At 39.2% G+C, this 21306-nt stretch overlaps 1 long non-coding RNA gene and 1 other non-coding gene across 2 annotated transcripts; one reads left to right on the plus strand and one right to left on the minus strand.

Annotated features, from left to right (window-relative positions):
• Positions 1–14141: 14141 nt before the first annotated feature.
• Positions 14142–15471, plus strand: LOC145543429 (uncharacterized). Its single transcript, XR_014080710.1, has 2 exons — positions 14142–14882; positions 15066–15471. It is a non-coding gene; the product is annotated as an uncharacterized LOC145543429 (long non-coding RNA).
• Positions 15472–19908: 4437 nt separating this feature from the next.
• On the minus strand, positions 19909–20072 carry LOC145543936 (U1 spliceosomal RNA). The gene has a single exon (XR_014081174.1). It is a non-coding gene; the product is annotated as a U1 spliceosomal RNA (small nuclear RNA).
• Between the last annotated feature and the right edge of the window lie 1234 nt (positions 20073–21306).

The following is a 21306-nucleotide window of genomic DNA, read 5'->3' on the forward strand; positions in this document are numbered from 1 at the left end:
TGTTGTTTTGATTAACAGATATTCTAGTTAAAAATTTTTGCCTGTTTTCCTAAACATTTTTCCCATTTTAATCTGTGTATTCTGATCAGTGTTTCCTTACCTCGAAGAATTAACTTTTCTATGAGGAATATCTCTTCTGTTTCTGAATGCCTCTATGCAAACTTATCAGATTTTAAGAAGAGGAAAGGGCAGTGTATAGGAAAAGAGTTTCAAATGAAAAGTGATGGTACTTCTCTTATGATTACTTTATTTTCTCAGTGATATGAGATCATCAGCTGAGAATGAGAAGGGAGTGAAGGTTTGAGGAGAAAGAAGAAGGTATGAAATAAACCTGATAAGAATTTAGGCTCAAAGCTTCTTCTGGTTCTTCCAAGAGACAATCAGGATTAATCCCATTGACCTCCAATCCCTATTCACGGCCATCCAGGAGGCTCTATCCACCAGCAGTCCAAGTTTTTTTTTTTTCTTTAAAAAAAATTTTATTTGTTTTAAATTGAAGGATAATTGCTTTACGGTATTGTGTTTGTTTCTGTCAAATATCAACATGAATCAGCCACAGGTATACATATTTCCCCTCCCTCTTCAACCTCCCACTGACTTCCCTCTACATTCCACCCCTCTAGGTTGTTACAGAGCTCTGGTTTGAGTTCCTTGAGTCATACAGCAAATTCCCGTTGACTACCTATTATTCAGTTCTGCTCACCTCTGATCTAAGAGTTATTTGCCCCTCCTCCATACCCTTGCACCGGATGTCCTGAGCTCCAAAGAAGTGACAGTAATGTTCCCTAAACTGACAGTCTTTCCTCTTAATATGCTCTTTTCCTCCTTGCCTTAACCAAACCTTGGTTTCCTTGAGAACACTTCCCTTGCTATTCTCTCAGTTAGAGACTTTTTCCCTCTACTTTCACCCAACTCAAGGCCAAGAGGAGGGAGTATGTTCTGCTTGCCCTCCACTGACATCTTTAGACTGTTGCTCTCCAGATTTCTGGAAGGTCATGCAGTGAAGGATAAGCGATCTGCTTGTACCTTCTGATACTTCTGGTTCTCTGCCACTCCTGCCCCACTGTCTGCTTTCTCCCCTCTCTTTCCTGTAATAATTTTCAAACTTTTAATAACTACACAGATGACCCTTTCCCCACCTTGGTCTCATAGTTCCTAGATTTTCTTGCTCCTAATAATAATTTTCTCACTTGATTTCATCAGTGGATTCCTCCATGACCTTTCCATCACCAGCACCTGCATCATCTCCAAAACCTTAATTTAGTTAGCCTTCTGCCCATATCTCCTATGTTTTAGCTCATTTGACATATTACATTGACAGAAGCATTTTTCCCCTTCAAAACATCAATTCCCTGGCCAAAGAAATCATCATTTAAAAAAATGTTTACCCAGGTTAGATGCATGCTAGATATAAAGTTCATTATTGTACTCACTGCTTTGCAACCACACTGCTCACACTTCCCCATCACACTAGTGTGGCAAAATCAACCCTGATATATCCCAACGTTCATCTTCTCTTCTCCTGGCCTATTCATTCATTCATTTACTTATTTTTTTTCCTCATCAACACAGTATTTTTATGGAATACCCACTCTGCTCTCAGTAAGAGATAGAGAAGTGAATGAATGACTCAAAGCTTCTTGCCTTCATGAACTTACATTCAACAGTGAGATTTCCCAAAAGACTCCTTTTTGTGCTTTCTTGAAAATATTTTCCTTCATTTCTTCTCACCTAGAATATCCTACATGCTCTCCACAATCCCTCATTCTCAATGATGACCCTTATAACCCCTGAAAAAGAAACTGAAGAAATCACATATATACTCCCTTAAATTCCCATCACCTAACATAGAAGCTCAACTCTACATATATCCATCTTATTTTTAACATGAAGAAAAATATATAATGTGATATACACATACATATGTGTATACACACACATATAAATGTGTCTGTATATATGCATTCCTCTGCTACCTTCTTAAAGACCTAATTTTTGCAGTTCTTCTCTCTCTGCATCACCAATTTCTTCTCTCACATTATCAGAAACCTCTGGTGACCACACAGTCCCTTCTAGTGCTTCATGTCTCTGCCACCCTGCAAAGCATCATTTCTCTAAAAATTATTTATGCTCTATCTGTCCATGTTTTCACCTCCTATTTACTCTCTATGCTCTTCAATCTAGCCTCATTCTCCTCCACGCCATTAAAGATACCCTTGTCATGCAATAATCCTTCTTTAGTTTCCTTGATAACAGATTCCCCTGGGGCTCTTTTTACCTTTTTGGTTACTCATTCTCAGTTTTTTGTTCAGTGAGTTCTTTTTTCTTACTCTGTCTCTAAGTATTGGGCTTCCCTAATAGCTCAGCTGGTAAAGAATCTGCCTGCAATGCAGGAAACCCCATTTCAATTCTTGGGTTGGGAAGATCTGTGGAGAAGGGAAAGGCTATCCACTCCAGTATTCTGGCCTAGAGAATTCCATGGACTGTATGGTCCATGGGGCCTCAAAGAGTAGGACATGACTGATTCTTACTTTTTTGCTTACTTACTCTCAGTCTTTTTTTCAAGGAGTTCTTTTTTTCTTACTCCTTCTCTAAATATTGGAGTCCTCCCAGGACCCATCCTGTACTGTTTTATCTGCATTTGCCTGCTTTCCATAAGTAACTTCCTCTAGTACTATGGTTTTAAATGATGCCTACATGCTTATATCTCTGGTACTGACTTCTCCCATGAGGTTTGAATGCTTACTGACTACTCAAGATGTCTACTTGGGTATATATTAGCATCTAGTCATCTCAAACTAAATGTATTTAAGAGAGAAGTCTTGACATTTTCTGGACTGAACAATTTTCTTTCCCAACTGTCTTCATTTCAATAAATGGCATCGATACCTAGCACCTTAGACCTGGGAATTCTCCTTGATTCCTCCCTCACCTTCATCTTCTAGTGTCACCCTACCAATGCATTTTTTTTTTTTATTACATCCCCCAGAGATACTTCAAATCTCTTTATCTTTTCTCTGTCTCCACTGGCACCATCTTAGTCCACACTGTGATTATCTCTTCTTGGTCTACTGAGACAGTGTCTTGATTGGTCACCTTGCTCCCATTCTTACACGCTTATAATCTATTTTCTACTCAGAATCTACAACGATCAGTTAAACCCTTAAATCAGATCGTGTAGCTCCCTTCATTATTATGACTACAGGCTGCCAGTATCACTTAGATGAAAACCTGAACTCCTTATAATTCCTCGCAGGACTCCATCCTCCCTTTTTGCATCATCATCACATAATACTCCCTGTTTCACTATATTCCCATAGTATTGCTCTCTTTTCTGTGTCTTAAACAGAGTGAGAGAGCTCACTGATGCATTTTTTTGTTGTTGTTGTTGCCTGGAATGCTCATCCCTGCTCTCATCACATATACCTCTTTCTTGCTTGTTCCTGAAATTTCCATTCAACTGTAACCACTACTCAGAAAGCCTTCTTATACCATGCTAATTAAAGTAGATATCTTACCACACTCCTCTCACTCTCATAATATGATTTCTTTCATTTTTTGAGAGAATTTATTATGAGCTGAGGTTATTTTGCTTATTATTTGAATAATGGTGTGTTGTCTGTCTCTTCTAGCAGACAATAAGCTACTTGAGGGTGAGACTCATGTTTGATTTCATCTCTTCTGTCTTCTCACAACCTAAAATAGTGCCTTTCCCATGCAAGTTTCACAATAAATATAGATTGAATGAAAGAATAATTAGTAATACTCATCAGCAATTCACAAGTACAAGGAGACATGCCTGCGAGAGAGAAAGTAATTCTGGAAAGGTAAACATATATCTTGATGACTCTGGTAAAAAGTATTGGGTTTAATTTTTCCTTCTTCAAGGAGAATTGCCTTGGTTAAAAAAATAATGACTATATAGCATTTGAATAAGTAAACTACATCTATATGAATCAGAAGGCCTAACTCTTAAAAACAAAATGAAAGTAAAAAAGTTTCAGAATAATACATAGTGTATCCATGTATAAAAATGTAAACCTCCATAAGGCATCTCTTGTTTACATATGCAACTTACTTGGTAAAAGTAGAAAACACTGACTTTCAGGACAGAGCCATTCCATATTCATTATCATTGCTACTTCTGAGATAGGAAAGGAATGGGACTCCGGCAGGGAACAAAAAAGACTTCAGTTTTATCTGCAAAGTTTCATGCCTTTTATTTAAAAAGTCTGAGGCAAATTTGACAAAGTGCTAACATTCTGCTGTTGGGTGGGTTGATGCTTGTTTATTATATTTTTCTTTATAATACTGTACTTTCAACATTAAAAAATAAACTTAGTTAAGGGCTTTCTATACCTGTGGTTTGTGGGGGTACTTAAGGAATTGATTCATAAAATATAATGTCCTTGTATTTAAACCAGGGGTTAACTAATTCAATTTGGCATCTATCTTTATGATTCTTGGGTGGGCTTCCTTCTGGCTGGCGTCTGTGTTTTTGGGTCAGACTGAAGTGGTGTGGAATGTGGAAACAGGACGGAAAACATCTGTGCACTGACTCAAATATCTCTCCTCTGTTCCTCCAGGGTTGGCTCTTTTCCTCCTGACATAAGAGTGGCAAAAATAACAAATGTCGTTTATTGAGGACGTACTACATGTTAGGGACTCTTTGTACAGTATCTCATCAATGCTCATAGCAACTCATTGAGGTGGATATTATCACTCCTGTTTTACAGGCAAGAAGACTAAAACTTGGAGATGACTTGTGCCAGACCGTGCAGCCAGCAGAACAGACGATGGAGGTAGAGGTCAGAGTTAAATTTACCTGACCCAAAACTGGGGGTTTTCTCTTCTACAACTTTACCTATTTCTTTTTGACCAAAAATACCTCTTTAACTTCTAGAGTTTCCAAGTTTTGCTTCAAATTTAAAAGCTGCCTTCCTTTCATTCATGCACTTGGTCAATAATCTATCCCTTTCATGAAAGACATATTTAAACTGAGTTGGGCTTCATCTTTAAGAGATGAGATGGAGAGTCATATTATTTAGTAGCCACCATCTCTGCTAAAAACAGGAATTTCATGGATGAAAAACAGGGTAAAAACAGAGTCGAAATTTTATTTTAGTTACACATATCACCTATACATGTGTGTATTTATGTATCTGTAATACAGGTATATATGTATATATATATATACATGGGGGAGTGTATATGTATGTCTTAAGAGAGTTTGGCAAAAGATATCAAATGAAAGTGGGGGAAATTTGAAGGAATAAATAAGTACTATTAAGAACTGTACTCATAAAATTTTGGATTTGAGCTAATCAAGGCTGAGCCTTGTGAAACAGACAAGATTTGTTTCCTCAGGATCTATTTATTATTATTTTGTCATTCTAAGTAGCTAGAGCAGTGTTTCTGCCTATAACTCTCTTGAGTGAGTGACATGTTTTGACATCCATCCCCCATGTGGGACCCTGTCCTTCATCTCACTCACACACCCCACCACTGATTTTTCCATGTTTATCTGGGGGTGCTGGAGCCCACCTTCCAGTACTCAACCTAGGTACCAGTTCCCACTCACCAGTGTTCCCTTAAAGATGAATCAGCCTTATTGCTTCCTGATGAGAAAAGCAAATCCGGGCAACTGCACCCATTAATATAAAATGGGCAATATCTTCTCTGTTGCAAGTAGCACATTTTCATTTTTTCCTTCTATTCTCATATTTTATTTAATTTTTAAAAACTTTTTATTTTATATTGGAGTAGAGCTGATTAACAATATTGTGTTAATTTCAGGTACATAGCAAAGTGATTCAGTTTTATGCATATATGTATCTGTTCTTTTTCAAATTCTTTTTCCAACTAGATTGTTATATAATATCAAGCAGAGTTCCTTGTGCTGTAGAGTAGATCTTTGTTGGTTATCAGTTTTAAATATAGAAGTGTACACGTGTCAATCCAAAACTTCCTAACTTAAAAGGGTTGTCTCATTTGCCTCCCCTCACCCCCATGATAACTCTATGTGAATTTCAGGCAAAACGACATAACAACAACAACAAAAAAACAGGGAAAAAAGATCTTTCTGTGTGTCTCAGAGCAGGTACGTTGGTGCTTTATCTCAGTTTGTGGGTTAACAATTCTGTTATTCAGATCATCGTGTTGGATCATATCAGGACACTGAGAAATACATGACCATGTTTTTTCTGGAAGAATGTATTTTGTCTTGCACTGCTGATTGGAAATAGAGGTTTTTGTAATGAAAGCAGATAAAGAGCATAGGTTAGAGATAATGAGGGCAGGAAAGAAGGGTGTGATTTCTTTTTAACTTGTAGCCATGAAACTGAAAAATATAAGAAAGAGAAAAAAAATTAAATAAAGGTATAGAAATTATCAGCTTGAATCAATGGAAAATAACACTTTACATGAACATATATAGGTGGCTGTTTTCTTTCATCTACAGCTGAGCTGTCATTTTGTTCAATTCCTTGGAATATCAGCCTTTACAACATATATATATATGTACATAGGCCAGAATAACAGTGATAGAAACAGCGACTGTAACACTACAGGCTTTTTTGAAGCCTTCCTTAGGATTTTGAAGATTTTAAAAGATAACAAAAAATCAATTTCATGGCTATAGATGGCAGTACTGCAAGTCATTTTTGTGCTCACCTGGGGGAGAGATTTGCTTGTAGAAGTTTTAAATAAATAATCTAAATGGAAAGGAGAGATTAGATCATAGGACGGAAAATTGAGGGGATTATATACATCTTTTCTGTGGCCTTTCTTTTTTATTCCTTCATAGATATACTTGATGGTTACATCTTGGTGGGAATAGCATGGATATTATCAGGCCTCAGATTTACTTAGAAAGGTAAATAAAGCTCTTCTCTATTGTTAAGTAAATTAAAATGCACTAGAGCCTATTAACTTTGGTATATTGGAATAATTTCTGGCAGTTTCTATTGTTTTGGGTATCAAGTGCATTTGAGAGTAGTGGTCAGTCATGGTAATCCCTCCCCCAGTCTTGCTCATAAAAACTGATTTATCTTTTATACTTAAGTGTTCTGTGAACTGACTGATGGTTAGGTAAGATAATTAATGAAAAGTCATTTCTATCTGACATAGTTTCATTTTACTTTCAGCATAATTTCTGGATGCAGTAATTGTGTAACAGTAGCTTTTCAGGTATCTGTTTTTATTAAAAAAAAATTACAGTTGAAATGAGATGCTGTCTGGAATTTGCTTTATAATACTCAAGGGAAAAAAGTAGCAGAAAAGATTAAAAAAATGTTGGTACTTAAATTTAGGCAATGACTACTTGGAGCTTTATTATACTCTCTATCTACTTTAGAGTATGTATAAAATTTTTCTTCTGCATTCTTAGCTACAATTTACCTGTGAATTTTTTTTTTCTCATCAGCTATTTGGTTATCCTGAAATACTACTCATATAAGAGTCAGAATACTTGATTTGCTTCCTTTATACATCAATTTTAGAATACTGTTCTATTTTCTAGGTATGCCTTGTTTTGGAGAGCAGTGAATTTTTGTTTCTTATTTTACTTGATTATTATTTGATTTTTAAAAAGTATATTTGATATCTTTAAATTCATTGCAGTTATTATACATTTTGATGCCCAAGTTATCCCATCTTAGGTCAGTGAGAATCTCTTCAGATTGGCTCTTGCATCTTTTTGGCACAATCACACTGTCTCTGGTGGCTTGCTTGTCTTACAGCAGAACCAGCAGCCCCAGAGTCATCTTGTGCACCTTCTGTCCAAGACCGAGAATCTGTCATGTCTCCACAAGCTCAGGACATTTTCATCTCAGCCATGGAGGTGCCTGCCTGTTCTAACTGCAAGGAGGAGACACTGTGAAGGAAGGGTGTGCTGTGCTGTGCTAAGTCACTTCAGTCATGCCCAGCTCTTTGTGACCCCATGGACTGTAGCACGCCAGGCTCCTCTGTCCATGGGATTCTCCAGGCAAGAATACTGGAGTGGGTTGCCATGCCCTGCTCCAGTGAAGGAAGGTTACACTGTGATAATTTAGTTAGCAGAAATGGAAAGGTTTCTTTGGATGAGCTGCTGCCAGACATCATTGTTTATTCTTGTGGGTGGCCCATGCTTCCCGCAGACATCACTTATTATTACAGTAAGTGGCAGAGTGGTAGAGAATCCGCCTGCCAATATAGGAGATGCAAGAAATGCGAGTTCAATCCCTAGGTCAGGAAGATCCCCCAGAGTAGGAAATGGAAACCCATTCCAGTACTCTTGCTTAGAAAATGCCATGGACAGAGGAGCCTGGCAGGCTACAGTCCATGGGGTCGCAGAAAGTCAGACATGAGTGAGCACACACAGCACACTAAAAGCCCAGACCAGCCAGCTCTCTCTCTTTCACTTGCTCCAGATTTACTCTGGCTTACGAACAGAGATCCTGCTGGCCTCTGTATGTCTCCATTTCACTGGGTCAGTCTTTGCCCTTCAAATCTTTCTAGTGTCCAACATTGCCTATAGGATAATTGGCTTCTCAGTTATATTTGGCTCACATTCTTCCACTCAGTGTCTAAGATAGAGAGTCGTACTCAAACATCAACATAATTTTCTTCATCCGTAAAGTTGTCCTGGTAACTTTTTTTAGGCATAACAGTGATTGCTAGAACAAGAGTTATCAAGGAGAGCACACTTCTGATCAAGGGCTTTGCACACATAATCTCATTGTCTCATTTCATCCTCACCACAGTCCTACAAAGTGGGTGTTACTGTCCCCATTTTACAAGACCACACTGAAGCTAGGAGAGGTCAAGGATACTCCTTTCAGAAGCTGGGAGTTCCACAGAGGACTCTCTGAAGCCAAAGCTGGAAAACTTATCCACTGTTTAATGCCTCCTTTATCCTCAGGAATGCTAGAGATACAAAGGAATCTATGACATGGATTTTCTTCTCAAAGAGTTTATAATCCTAACTGAGAAAGAATCCTCACAGGAAAAATATATCAACGCGAAGAAGCATATGACAAGAGACATGTCATTGTTTCCCTTCCAATCCACTTACCCCGTGCTGTCAGATTAATTTTACTAAAACGTTTTTGCTCTCATTACCCCCCCTGCTTCAAACTTCAGAGTTTCCCCACTGCCTTCAGGATAAAGTCCAACTTGCTTGCTTGGCGTTTCAGGGATTCCCCAATTTGGCCCTTACCTATCTTCTCATGTGTGAAATTCCACTGTGAAGCTGGCTTGCTAACCGGGTTTCTAAGCCAAAGGACACGTCTGGTGCTCTATGCTTTTGTGTCCTAGAAATGTTATCACACAAAGGCATCCAAGTTTTACTTAGTTCCACCTTTTAGAACAAGATCCATAAAAGATGTAAAGTCAATTGTTGCTCTGAACCCTCCTCTGTTAGAACTCTCCATTGTAGGCAAACAGTAGTCTTATTCCCCAAAGGCAACTTCACAATTTCTGCCTTTGGGTCTTTACTTATGTTGCAACCTTGCCTTGAGGCCTTCATTTTTCCTCACCTGCCTTCCTTTCAGAGCCATTGGCATCCTGGAGCCTCCCTGATTTCTAATATGATGTCATTTGAAAGTCCTCACATCTTACTGTTTGCACCAATTACTACACAGAGTCTTAGGTTACCACTTATACATATTTATTGTATTTGGTCTTTTTCTAATTATGAAAGTAACAAACGCTCAAAGCAAAAACTTGGGGATGTGCCAGGCACAATGGGAGAAAATTAATTACTGATAATCTCCCAACTCAAAGATAAGCATTGCTAATATTCTGCTGTGTGTGTACATACACATTACAGGATATATAACAACAATGGTATCACACTGTACTTATGATTTCATAGCTTGATCTATTCTGTTAGCAGAATTTCTCTGGTCAATAGTATTTAAACACATAAATTTTATTTTATTTTTAATTAATTAATTATTTGGCAGTGTCAGGTCTTAGTTGCTCCACGGCACGTGGGATCTTAGTTCCCTGACCAGGGATTGAATCTGCAGCCTCTGCATTGCAAGGCAGATCCTTCACCACTGGACCACTAGGGAAGTCCCCCCATAGATTGTAAATGTCTTCAAAATACCTCATTATGTAAATATTTCTTTGCTTAATTATTCAATTTTATATTAGTAGATATATTGTCTATTATGAAAGTGAAAGTCAAAGCATTAGTTGCTCAGTCACCTCTGACTCTTTGAGACCACATAGACTGTAGCCCCTCAGGCTTCTCTGTCCATGGCGATTCTCCTGGAAAGAATACCGGAGTGGGTTGCCATTTCCTTCTCCAGGGGATCTTCCCAACCCGAGGATTGAACCCAAGTCTCCCGCATTGCATTGCAAGCAGATTCTTTACCATCTGAGTCACCAGGGCAATAAATATATCTTGGACTTCTTAACCTTTTTAATGTGGAGGAAATAAGAATATTTGTTCTAAAGGTAGACATACCTAGTTCAAAACCACTTCCTAGCTCTTCTCCCTTAGGAACTGATAATATCTACATTATATTTCCTTGTCTTTGACATATTCATCAAAATACTGCTATATCACAGTTTTGTTGCAAGATAACTGGTCCATGGTAAGTCAGTAATAAATGTAGGTTACTATAATTTCTACTTTTTGGCCTCATGTTTTTTCACCTATAGTGAAAGTGAATTGAAAGTGAAAGTTGCTCAGTCGTGTCTGACTCCTTGAGACCCCATGGACTATACAGTCCATGGAATTCTCCAGGCCAGAACACTGGAGTGGGTAGCCTTTCCCTTCTCCAGGGGATCTTCCCAACCCAGGGATCGAACCCAGGTCTCCCACATTGCAGGTGGATTATTTACCAGCTGAGCCACAAGGGAAGCCCATAATTAGATCATAAATCCTTTATGGGAAATATTTTTATTTCCTGGGGCTTGTGTTTATTGGTTTCCTGTCTGCCCCATTGTATTGTAATAGGTGGTTAACAGCTACTTGTTAATAATCATAACAATGATGCCTCAATAGTCACTGAATGGGTAGGGAGTTGCTGGGTAGGGAGCTGCTCTTAGTAATTGTCCTGGGCAAACCCTAAACTTCTATTGCTTCTCTAAAACTTTTATTTCTCCATCTAAATGCTCATTTTGGTGTTAATTTTAGTTTTCCAATAATCCACTTTCCCCCTGTATTCCTTACATCTCAGTTGCTATGTTGATTAGTGGTTGTAGGTGTAGATGGTGTTCTAATAGCAGCATTTAGGAATATCTATGCTACCCCCATGTGATGGTATTTCTAGGGTACTAATGAATGGCACTGGGAAACATCTTTGGCTGAGCTAGCCAGTTCAAAAGCCAGCTTCACAGCAGAATTTCACACATGCAAATGAACCATTGTGATCCCGGTCATGAAAATTCATGGAATAGTGGCTAGTTCAGTGTGGATGACCTGTCAATTTGGCAGCCAATCATTTAGTTAAACATCCAAATTACTGGCCAGTTACTCCGACTAAAGCTAGTCTTCCTGTTTGTGACTGGGTTCTATGTAATCCTATTAAAAGCAATGACATTCCCTTTGGTTTGTGGAGGCTAATGTGTAGAAGTACCATGCAGGCATAGGACATGTGTCTGGCACAGTTTAAAAGTGGGCATTGTGAGAATGGACTATTTGTGTTACTACTGGATTTATCTTAAAATCCTAAATATCTTTCATTGACTAACAGGCAAAGTATCCTAATTTCATGGGTGCTTCTATTTACTAGTTTCAACAATTGTAAATAGGAGATCCTCTAAGGATTGCATCATCATCTTTCAGTGTGTACTAACTGATTTTGTTGGATCTATATTTCACTCCTTGGGCCAGCCTGTCCTGTCCTGTCAGGCAATCAGACAGAAACCCATGGAGACTACTCAGAGCCTGGTAGACCTTAGGATCTGACTTGAGCCACTCGTAGTTTAATTCAGATGTAAGATAATAGTATTGTTATGCTGGAAAGTGAATCTAGAACAGTAAATCCAAATCACAGACTTCACTGAAAATATAAGGAAAACTTCAGACTTTAAGTGGAGTGAAATGCACACAGTCTAGCCTGAAAGTTCTGAGAGTTCAAGTATCGGTTGCAGCCCAGGGATCCCGGGAACCATGCATTTTAGGTTAAGATGCCTTCCCTGGGTGTGAGAGTGAGGAGCAGGAAGAAAGAGAGACAGAGAAGCACAGAGATAGAAGAAGACAAAGAGAGGCAGAGAAACACATAAACAGAGACAGAGGCAAGTTGCAGAGAGTCAGGGAGTATAACTCCAGTTCTCTTAGTGGAGCACAACTTCTCAACACTACGCTCAACTGGATTCTAATAAATGCTTTCCAATGTTTGTAATCCCTCCTTCTTCTGGTGAATTAAATCTCTCATGTGAGAGACACAACATATCCCATACCTGATGGTTTTTGACCTTAGTCTTGAGAAATTCTACAGGGACACAGATTTCATTTTAAAGGCAAGTATATAGGCTGTTTGAAAACACAGTATTATAATAAGTTAAAGGACTATTTGGCTTTCAAGTGAAAAAGCCTTTTGTGTACACTGAAGACCACATTGAATAATTATACTAAAAATACTACTGATTAGGAAGCCTTGTTTCACATATTTTTAAAAGAGTGTTTAATATATGTTATCATATTTTATTCTCATAGTAGCCCTGATATTAGGTAGGAGAGAAATTGCAATATGTATTTCAAATTTAAAGAAATGGAAGCAGAATGTGTATAGAGACTTTTCTGGAATTACAGATGCACAATAAAAAAACGAACTCTAGAAACCAATCTTTGATTCTAGGCTGAATCTATATATCCCTGTTGATAGAACACCCATATAACCAGCATAAATCCTTTCGTTTCCTAATACAAAATATATGAATTTAAAACAGCGTTCTTAAAATCGGACAAAGAGAATCATAGAGATTTAGAAGGTAGGCAGTCCTAGAGACGAACACTAATCCGACCTCCTCATAGTAAGGATGAAGCCCTGACCCAGAGGACTTGAGACAAAAGCAGGACTTGAGCTGGCCTGAGGGGACACACAGGGCTGACAGAGTCTAATGCCGTGGGGACTTGCCCCTGAATTTCCTGCTTTTGTTGTACTAGGAAGAAGTGAGGTGTAAAAGCATCTATTCGATGGCTTATGTAATTTAGGTTGAATGATCTGGTGATCATTTTGAAATACAGGTGTGAGTCAAATCCGAGCCTCTACTTAGACAACGCTCAGAAAGTTTAAAATTCTGACAGAGTTTCTCAGAAATGGTTTTTATAGGATAATGTATAGTTCCGCACATTTGATTGAACTGGGAACATATAAGGAAATATGACAGATTAACTGCTCTGCTTCTCAGGCTATAATAGAGAATCTTAGGTTAGAATAGGTAATGTACATATCAAAGATGGATATATAATATATACATCTACATCTACTCACCCACATCCATACACACACACACACACACACACACACATATATATATTCATGTGTAATTATCTATAAAAATTAGGTTTTAGGGGTATTTCAACATTCTTCATTTATAACTTGCTTTTAGGGAATTATTTAGTTATGCAAGATATCACCATATTCAGTATTTTTTTTTAATAATAAACATGTCTAGTCAAAGAAGGCATTAATGAAGCAATTCCCCAAATAAAACAGTCCATGATATCTGAGTTGCAGCAGAGAGAGAGTGTGGTCTTTGTAGTCTAATCAAGATCACAAGACTTGTTTTGAGCGTCTGTCATCTTTAATTTTACGGCACTTCATTTCAGAGTAGGACTGCCAGGGTCACATGCAATTAAAACACAGGCAAGATTTGTCTTGTGAAATCTTAACATAAAAAGTAATGTGTTACTCCATTTTAACTTTTCTACTGAACTCTGTGAACTCACTAATTACTTTTCCCCCCTCTTGTCACCTTTTTGATATGACATGTATTTTATAGAGGAGATAGAAGTTTGGAATTTTTTTTTGTATCATGCATACGATTGAGGATAACAAAATTAAACCAGAGAAAAAAGAAATTCGTTTTTCAGAAATGCATTTTTTAAAAAAGAAATATCTGAGTACTCTAGCTTCAATTACAAAGAACCTCATTGATCGAATTCTAGGAAATAACTGTTAATCTGCTTAACTAGGGCAGGTAGAAGTGTAATAACGGACCAACGATTTTATGCAGGCCAGGATAGTGAACCAGAGTTTATTCTCTGGGGTGCGGGGCAAAGGGGCTTTTATGTGATTGGCTGTGAAAAGTATTAAAAGCCAGCACCAACGTGGAGATTTGGAGCGCAAGGAGGCTTGTTCCATCTTAGTGATCAGTAAATTGCATAGACCCTTATTAACCTTATTGATAAGGAGCTTAGGGAAGTCCCATTCAGGCCGCAATATATTCTTCTTTTTGTTCTCATGTCTCCGCCTACGATCCCAGCCGCTTTGTAAGGAGAGCCTTTATGCTGCGCCTCAAAATTCAGCGTGAGTAGCTGCGCCTTTAAGTTACTGCAGCGGAAGGGCTTGCGGAGCAGCCCATGCACAGGGGCTCAGGGCCTATTGCGCGGGTGCTGCGGACACCTGGAGAATGTTTGCAAATTTTGTGCTTAAAGAATCTTTTGTATTGCTCCTCTTTCAATGCAGCTGGGGTCTGTAGGGATCAGGGGATTATTTTTGATACCTGTCGAAAAGAGTTATGTCTACACTGATTTTCCATCCCTCACTACTAATTAACCTTATTGTATACAGGAAACAGTCTATTTAATACCTGCATTCTTTCTGTAAAGCCAAGTAAAATGAAATCCACTGTGAAATCTAGTTAGCGTTTGCCTTTTTGAAGTCATTTTTAAGTTTCCAGTTTTAGTGACTGTGACCTCAGAACTGATAGCTAGAAAAATGGTGAGCTGAAAACAATTTTGGTTTCAATTGTCTTCTTCACCCCCTCCCACTTAAAAGCTGCCTTTCACCTGGACTTGGGAGGAGGCGTTAGGAACGGGCACCTCCAGCTAGACCATCGTTCCCTGGAGTCTTCCTCATTGACCTCTCCCTTGAATTCTAATGCATCTCTTCATCCCCTCATAGGCTGGCCCACGGTCCCCTGACTCTCGCCTCAGTAGCGGAGCACCTCTGTCATTTTCCTTTCAATCAAGGAGGCTTGACTTTGACTGAGGGGCACATCATGACAAATTTGTGCAGCCGCAGTACAAATAGATGCTGAAGCAGAGGAAAGAATCTGAATACTGAAGGGAATCCCATTAGTGGAATATTTGTGAGGGAAAAAAAGGTAGGGTCTAGCAATACAGAGCAGAAATGAAACTGTGCAAAATGTCACCAAATGATGTGGAAAAATCCACACTTCTTCAAGCATGCTGTGCAATATGGACTCAGAACACACTTTGCTAGTGATGTGAGAATGGTTAGCACAAGTCCTGCTCTTCAAATGTGAGTGTGCCTGTCTCAAATAAACTTGTCAGCTTAAATGGTGCCAGAGGAAAGTGTGGATTTTTCAGGCCGATGCTTTGTATTTGCCAGATTTCTTGGCTTTTGAGATTTTCATACATGGGTCAAAAAGTCAGTGCTCTCTAGCATTTATCTGACACATAAACCCTATATTTGGCAGAGCAGAGAAGGTGAGTGGAAGAGGGGGCTGGGTATTCTGGATGCCTGGACTTTTCCAGATCCAAAACAGGACTTTTCCAGATCCAAAGCAGAATTTGCATACACAGTAGACTTGCATGAGTCAGGTGAGAAAACACATTGACCCTCTGCTGCTGTGCTTTTGGAAAGAAGTATTTCTTGTCCCCTTAGACTTCAAGAGAGGCAGCTGAAGGCATGTCTGTGTGATGGTCCCTTAGAAATGGGACTAAGAGTCAATACAGACACTGGTGAGTTGGGACTACATTTAACTTGTGATGACTAGCTGATAAGAAACACAGTGGTGGATCATAGTTGTATTTAATGTTGCTTATGCTCTGGGTGCTTGTCTTGGTTCACTCATCCAACAAGTGTACATGGAGCACCAACTCTGGGCATAGTGTTACCTCTCTCCCTCACTGCTTTCCTAACACTCTCCTAATTCAGTGAGGAGCCGTCTGTAGAATCCAGCTGATGGCTTAAGAATATCGTAGACCCTGAAGTCATCACTTCAAGCATAAGATAGCAAAAATCAGCTGGATGAGTCTACAAGGGATGTGTGTGTTTGTGTGTGTGTGTGTGTGTGTGTATCTTCCTGCCAGGTCTCTCACCAAGACAGCTAGACATTTTCATTTTGACAACATTGCTACAGAAAATTGTCATCTTTTTGGTGCAAGATGTTCACTGTATGTTCATCATTTGGATGATTCAGGATTGCTCTCCGGCAGCATGTTTTGATGCCTGCCTCTTTTTCAATTATATCTAAGAGGAAGACTGTTGAGGACCCATTTTTTTTTTTTAATGTTGACAGGACTCCTAAAGGGTCAGATTTAATTTCAATACAATATTAGGCAGTATGATATGATGGATGATAACAGGACATTGACAAATACAATCCAGCACAAGATAATATGATGTAATGTAGAGTAGAAGCCATGCAAAGTACTTTCAAAAATGTGGGCTAAGAGGCTTCCATGTCCTCCTTTCCATAATGTAGTGACATGGTCAGTACAATGTAGGAAAATGAAATGATACATGAATATTAAAATTATAATAGCAATAACAAAAATGAGATTTAGCCATCTACTCATAACAACAAAGGTACTCTGTTTTTGGGAAATACATAATATCCTTCTTGTTCTTTCATGGAAATTAGTATGAAAGTGAAACTCTCATCAGATGTTTTAGCAGGGGAGTTATCAGGTACACACATCTGGGGTATAAATATTTAGGGTGTTTATTTGTTTACATTCATCATTTTTTTTTCTCTGACTGAGTGAACCTATGGTATAGTGGTTAAGGCAGGGGACTCTGAAGCCATACTAATTTAGATTCAAATACTAACTTGACACTAACTTCATGAATTTGGGTAACTTCATTTTTTTTCCCCTCAGTTCTCTCAAGTATAAATCAGGAACAATAATTGTACCTCCTTCCATAGAGTTATGAAGATAAAATACTGCTTTATTTATACAGTGCATTTTCTTAACAAGCACTCAAGACATGTTAGCTAATCAAAAATCAGTCATTCCAGGATGAGTTTCTCTTGGTGGTCCTCTGAGTGACCAGTGAGGCAGCATCAACTGAAGATAAGGGAGAGAGAAATCAGCGCAGGTGACATAGAAACGACCTGATGGTTCTCTGGAGATCATACTTGAGGCAGAAGATGGTCACACGCATGTTCCTCTGACTTGGGTATAAGTTGGTCCAAATATCTTAAGACATTACTGTCAAATGTCAAATCATTGTCAGGATATCAGTATCACCCCTACCCCAGGCCCAGCAAAATTCCAATGGAAAGGAGCCTGCTATGAGAGTCCTATGTCCCAGGACTCTTTGCCTGGAGCAGTCATAATTCAGAGGTGGTAGGTGAAACTCAGAAATGCAGTTAGATGATACTCCTTAATGTTGATTTCCATAGCTTTTGCCACTGTCTGAATTCAGATCTGTGTTAATAGTACTATGGCAGTTATCTTCTGTCGGTGGTGCCTATAATTTCTTCCAGCTCCAAGGTCTACTGCATAAAGTTGCCAGGAAAACCTTTATAGCTCTGCTAAAGTCACTTTGCTGCTAAACTTTTAGGGTCTCAAAATTGACTATGGACTTAATATAAAAACCTCTTGTGTATGCCATCCAAGGCTTTTTGGAGTCTGGTCCCAACTTTTCTTCTCATCATTTTCAGAAGATCGTATTGTTAATTGTTACTCAATGCAGCAGCAGCAGCAAGCTGGAAATATATCATCTGTCTCCAAGAGGAACACCTTCTAATTCCATGGTGTATTACTTATTTTAATATCCTTTACATAATTCTATTAGACAATCTTAAGAAGCGAGATAAGGTAAGTACAATTCTAGTTTATAAATTGAGAAACTGAGGTCTTTCCTGGTGGCTCAGTGGCAAAGAATCTACCTGCCAAGGCAGGAGACACGGTTTGACCCCTGATGTGGGAAGATTCCACACGCAGAGGAGCAACTAAGCCTGTGTACTGCAACCACTGAGCCTGTGCTACAGAGCCCAGGAGCTGCAACTACTGAAGCCCTCAGTGCCCTAGAGGCTGTGTTTCTCAACAAGAGAATCCACCGCAACGAGAAGCCTATGCCCCACAACTAGTGTAGCCCCTGCTCACTGCAATAGAGAAAAAGCTATGAGGCAAGGAAGACCCAGCATATCTAAGAATAAAATAAAGAAAAACTTTTTTTTAAAAAATTGAAACATCTGGACACAGATGAAGTAAATAATTTGCTCAGGACCTAAATAGCATGTTCTCCTAAGTGCTTATTTCTTAGCCTGCTCATTTTCTGCTCTAATCCATTGCTCTGGCTTATTTACATTTCCCCACTGTTTGCTTCGTATGCTGCCATTTTTTTTCTGGGGAGCTGGCTTTACAACATCACAAGGTTTAACAACACTGTTTTGAAAAAAAGTGGAAGCCCCTGGGCTGAGTCAGCTTAGGTATGTTTTGTTAGGTGCCCTTAAAAATCAATTTTCACATAAGTTTCTGGCTTTTCATGAAAGATCTGAAGGTCTGGTAGCGTGGTGTCCATGTGCTCACGTAAGTAACATCAGCTTAAGCTGAGAAGTCAGCCCTTCTGTCCAGGGGTCCATCCTGAGTTTTCCCCAGGTGTTGTTACTCTTTAGTCACTAAGTTGTGTCCGAATCTTTGTGACTCTGTGGATTGTAGCCCGCCAGGCTCCCCTGTACATGGGATTTCCCAGGTATGAATACTGGAGTGGGTTGCATTTCCTTCTCCAGGGGATCTTCCTGATTTGGGGATTGAACCCTAGTCTCTTACAGTGCAGGCAGAATCTTTACCCTCTGAGTCACCAGGGAAGTTCTCCTCTGGTGTTACTACTTCCTAATACCTTAAGTTTGCTCTTTGCAAGTCACTTACATTATTGGCTGACCCTAGTAAGCAGCCCTTGGTTTAAGAAAAAGACTCACCTAAATTTAAGATGATACATTTTAATTAAGGAAATAATATGTGATTATTATGTTTGAAGAAAGTTTTCTTTTTTGGTGTTGTTGTTGCTTTTTCGTATTGTGATTTGAATTTGCCAGGAGAGAGTTGATATTGTTTTGGTTTTATTTCTCATTTTTGAAAACAGAGCAATTTGACCCAGAACTCTTAGTGACAGTCCTTTTTGGATGAAAATCTTTGCAGGGCCTTTTAATTAGGAATTGACAGGGTGATTAACTAATAATTCACAAAAAATAAATGTGGAAAAGAGAAGTACAGGTCAATTTCTAGCTGTGTTAAACTGTAAGGACAGCACCACTGGCAAGTGATTGTTCCCTTTTAACAGCTTTTCTAATTTTTCTTAATTGGATCCTTTGTTTTCTAATTGGATAGAGAGAACTATCATATGGCTTTCAATTACTAGATGTGGCATGATGATCCTGTCATATGTCACATACTAAATAAAGTCAGACTCATAACATATAGGATGGAAAAAAAATACCATCTCCAAGAAGCTTTTTGCATGAGTAAGAAAGAGAGGCAAGCTCTTGTGTCCTGGGTGCTGCAATGGGACACACTAAATAGCTTGATTTTCCAGAAACCCTGTTTTGGAGTTCTGTTAAGGTTATAATTTGTTTAAAATACTTGCTCATCATAATATATAAATGCTTCTGAGAATATAAGATTATCTCTTGCATTCCTGGAAAATGTTAAAAGGTGTACACACATACACAGGTAAACACAAACATGAGAAATGCCAGTGTCCTCAAAGTACTTTGTTTCTTCTGCCCAGTGATGAATTTAGAGATTCTCTTTCTTTTTTTTTTTTTTTTTAGGGGAAAGCGCGCACGCAGTCCCCCACTACTGCAAATTATGCAGTCGAGTTTCCCGCATTTGAGGAAATCGCAGAGGTCAACACACCCACAGTGCAATGGGTGAGACTTGCTCTGGGAGAACCACCTTCGTGATCATGGTATCTCCTCTGCCAGGTAAGTATAGAGAGATTCTCTTTCTAAGAAACAAAGTTTCTCATTTTACAGCTTCCATTGGATCTCTGCCGCCTACAGGATAAAATCTAAATATTTTATTATGTCCTATGCGTGTGTGCTCAGTCGCGTCTGACTCTTTGTGAGTCTATGGACTGTAGCCCGCCAGGCTCCTCTGTCTATGGGATTCTCCAGGCAAGAATACTGAAGTGGGTTGCCATTTCTTCCTATAGGGGACCTTCCTGACAGGGATCAAACCTGCATCTCCTGAGGCTCCAGCACTTCAGGCAGATTCTTTACCACTGAGCCACAGGGGATGTCCATTATGTCCTATGTCTGACTCCAATTCTGTTCTCCAAAATTGTTAGGCATGTGCATCACTGTGAGCTTCTCACTTTTCCTTGGAGATGTTAGGTCTTTCAGTACTCTCCTCATGCCACTCCTGCTCGCTAGTATGTCATCTACATTGGGGGAGGGATTAATTTTATTCAGTTGATCAAGATTAGACTGAAAGGGTTACCTTCCTAGCGAAGCTTCACCTGACTCCCCTAGGCACAATTGCGTTTTGGTTCTCTGTCAACTACTGAACTTCCTAATACCTCTGTACTAACTTCTGTTTATTCAAAAATACATTTTGATCATACCAACTGGAAAATAAACTTTTTGAACATCTCTCTGTAGAGGTCGGAGAAGGCAATGGCACCCCACTCCAGTACTCTTGCCTGGAAAAATCCCATGGACGGAGGAACCTGGTAGGCTACAGTCCATGGGGTCACTAAGAGTCGGACACGACTGAGAGACTTCACTTTCACTTTTCCCTTTCATGCACTGGAGAAGGAAATGGCAACCCACTCCAATATTCTTGCCTGGAGAATCCCAGGGACGGCGGAGCGTGGTGGGCTGCCGTTTATGGGGTCGCACAGAGTCGGACACGGCTGGAGTGACTTGGCAGCTGTAGAGGTACTGAAGCCTGGGGTGACGTGGTTACCAAGATGGCTGAATTCCTAATCTGGTATCGAACTGTCTCCCTTACTGGGCTGTGAAACAGCTGAGTGTATTAATATTTGCCTTACTTTGTATTTGATCAGTAGAGTCTAAACTTTTACCTGGCTCAGATAAGGTGCTTAAGAAATGCTCATCATCTTTTAAGGTCTTCATGATGGAAAATGTTGGTCAGTTTTTATAAAATCGAACCCCTTAGTGAGGCAACCCAGTATACCTACAATCTTGGCTTTTAAACTTGGA

This window comes from Giraffa tippelskirchi, chromosome 3 (assembly GCF_054371585.1).
Source record: "Giraffa tippelskirchi isolate mGirTip1 chromosome 3, T2T-mGirTip1v1.2.pri, whole genome shotgun sequence".
Classification (NCBI taxonomy): domain Eukaryota; kingdom Metazoa; phylum Chordata; class Mammalia; order Artiodactyla; family Giraffidae; genus Giraffa; species Giraffa tippelskirchi.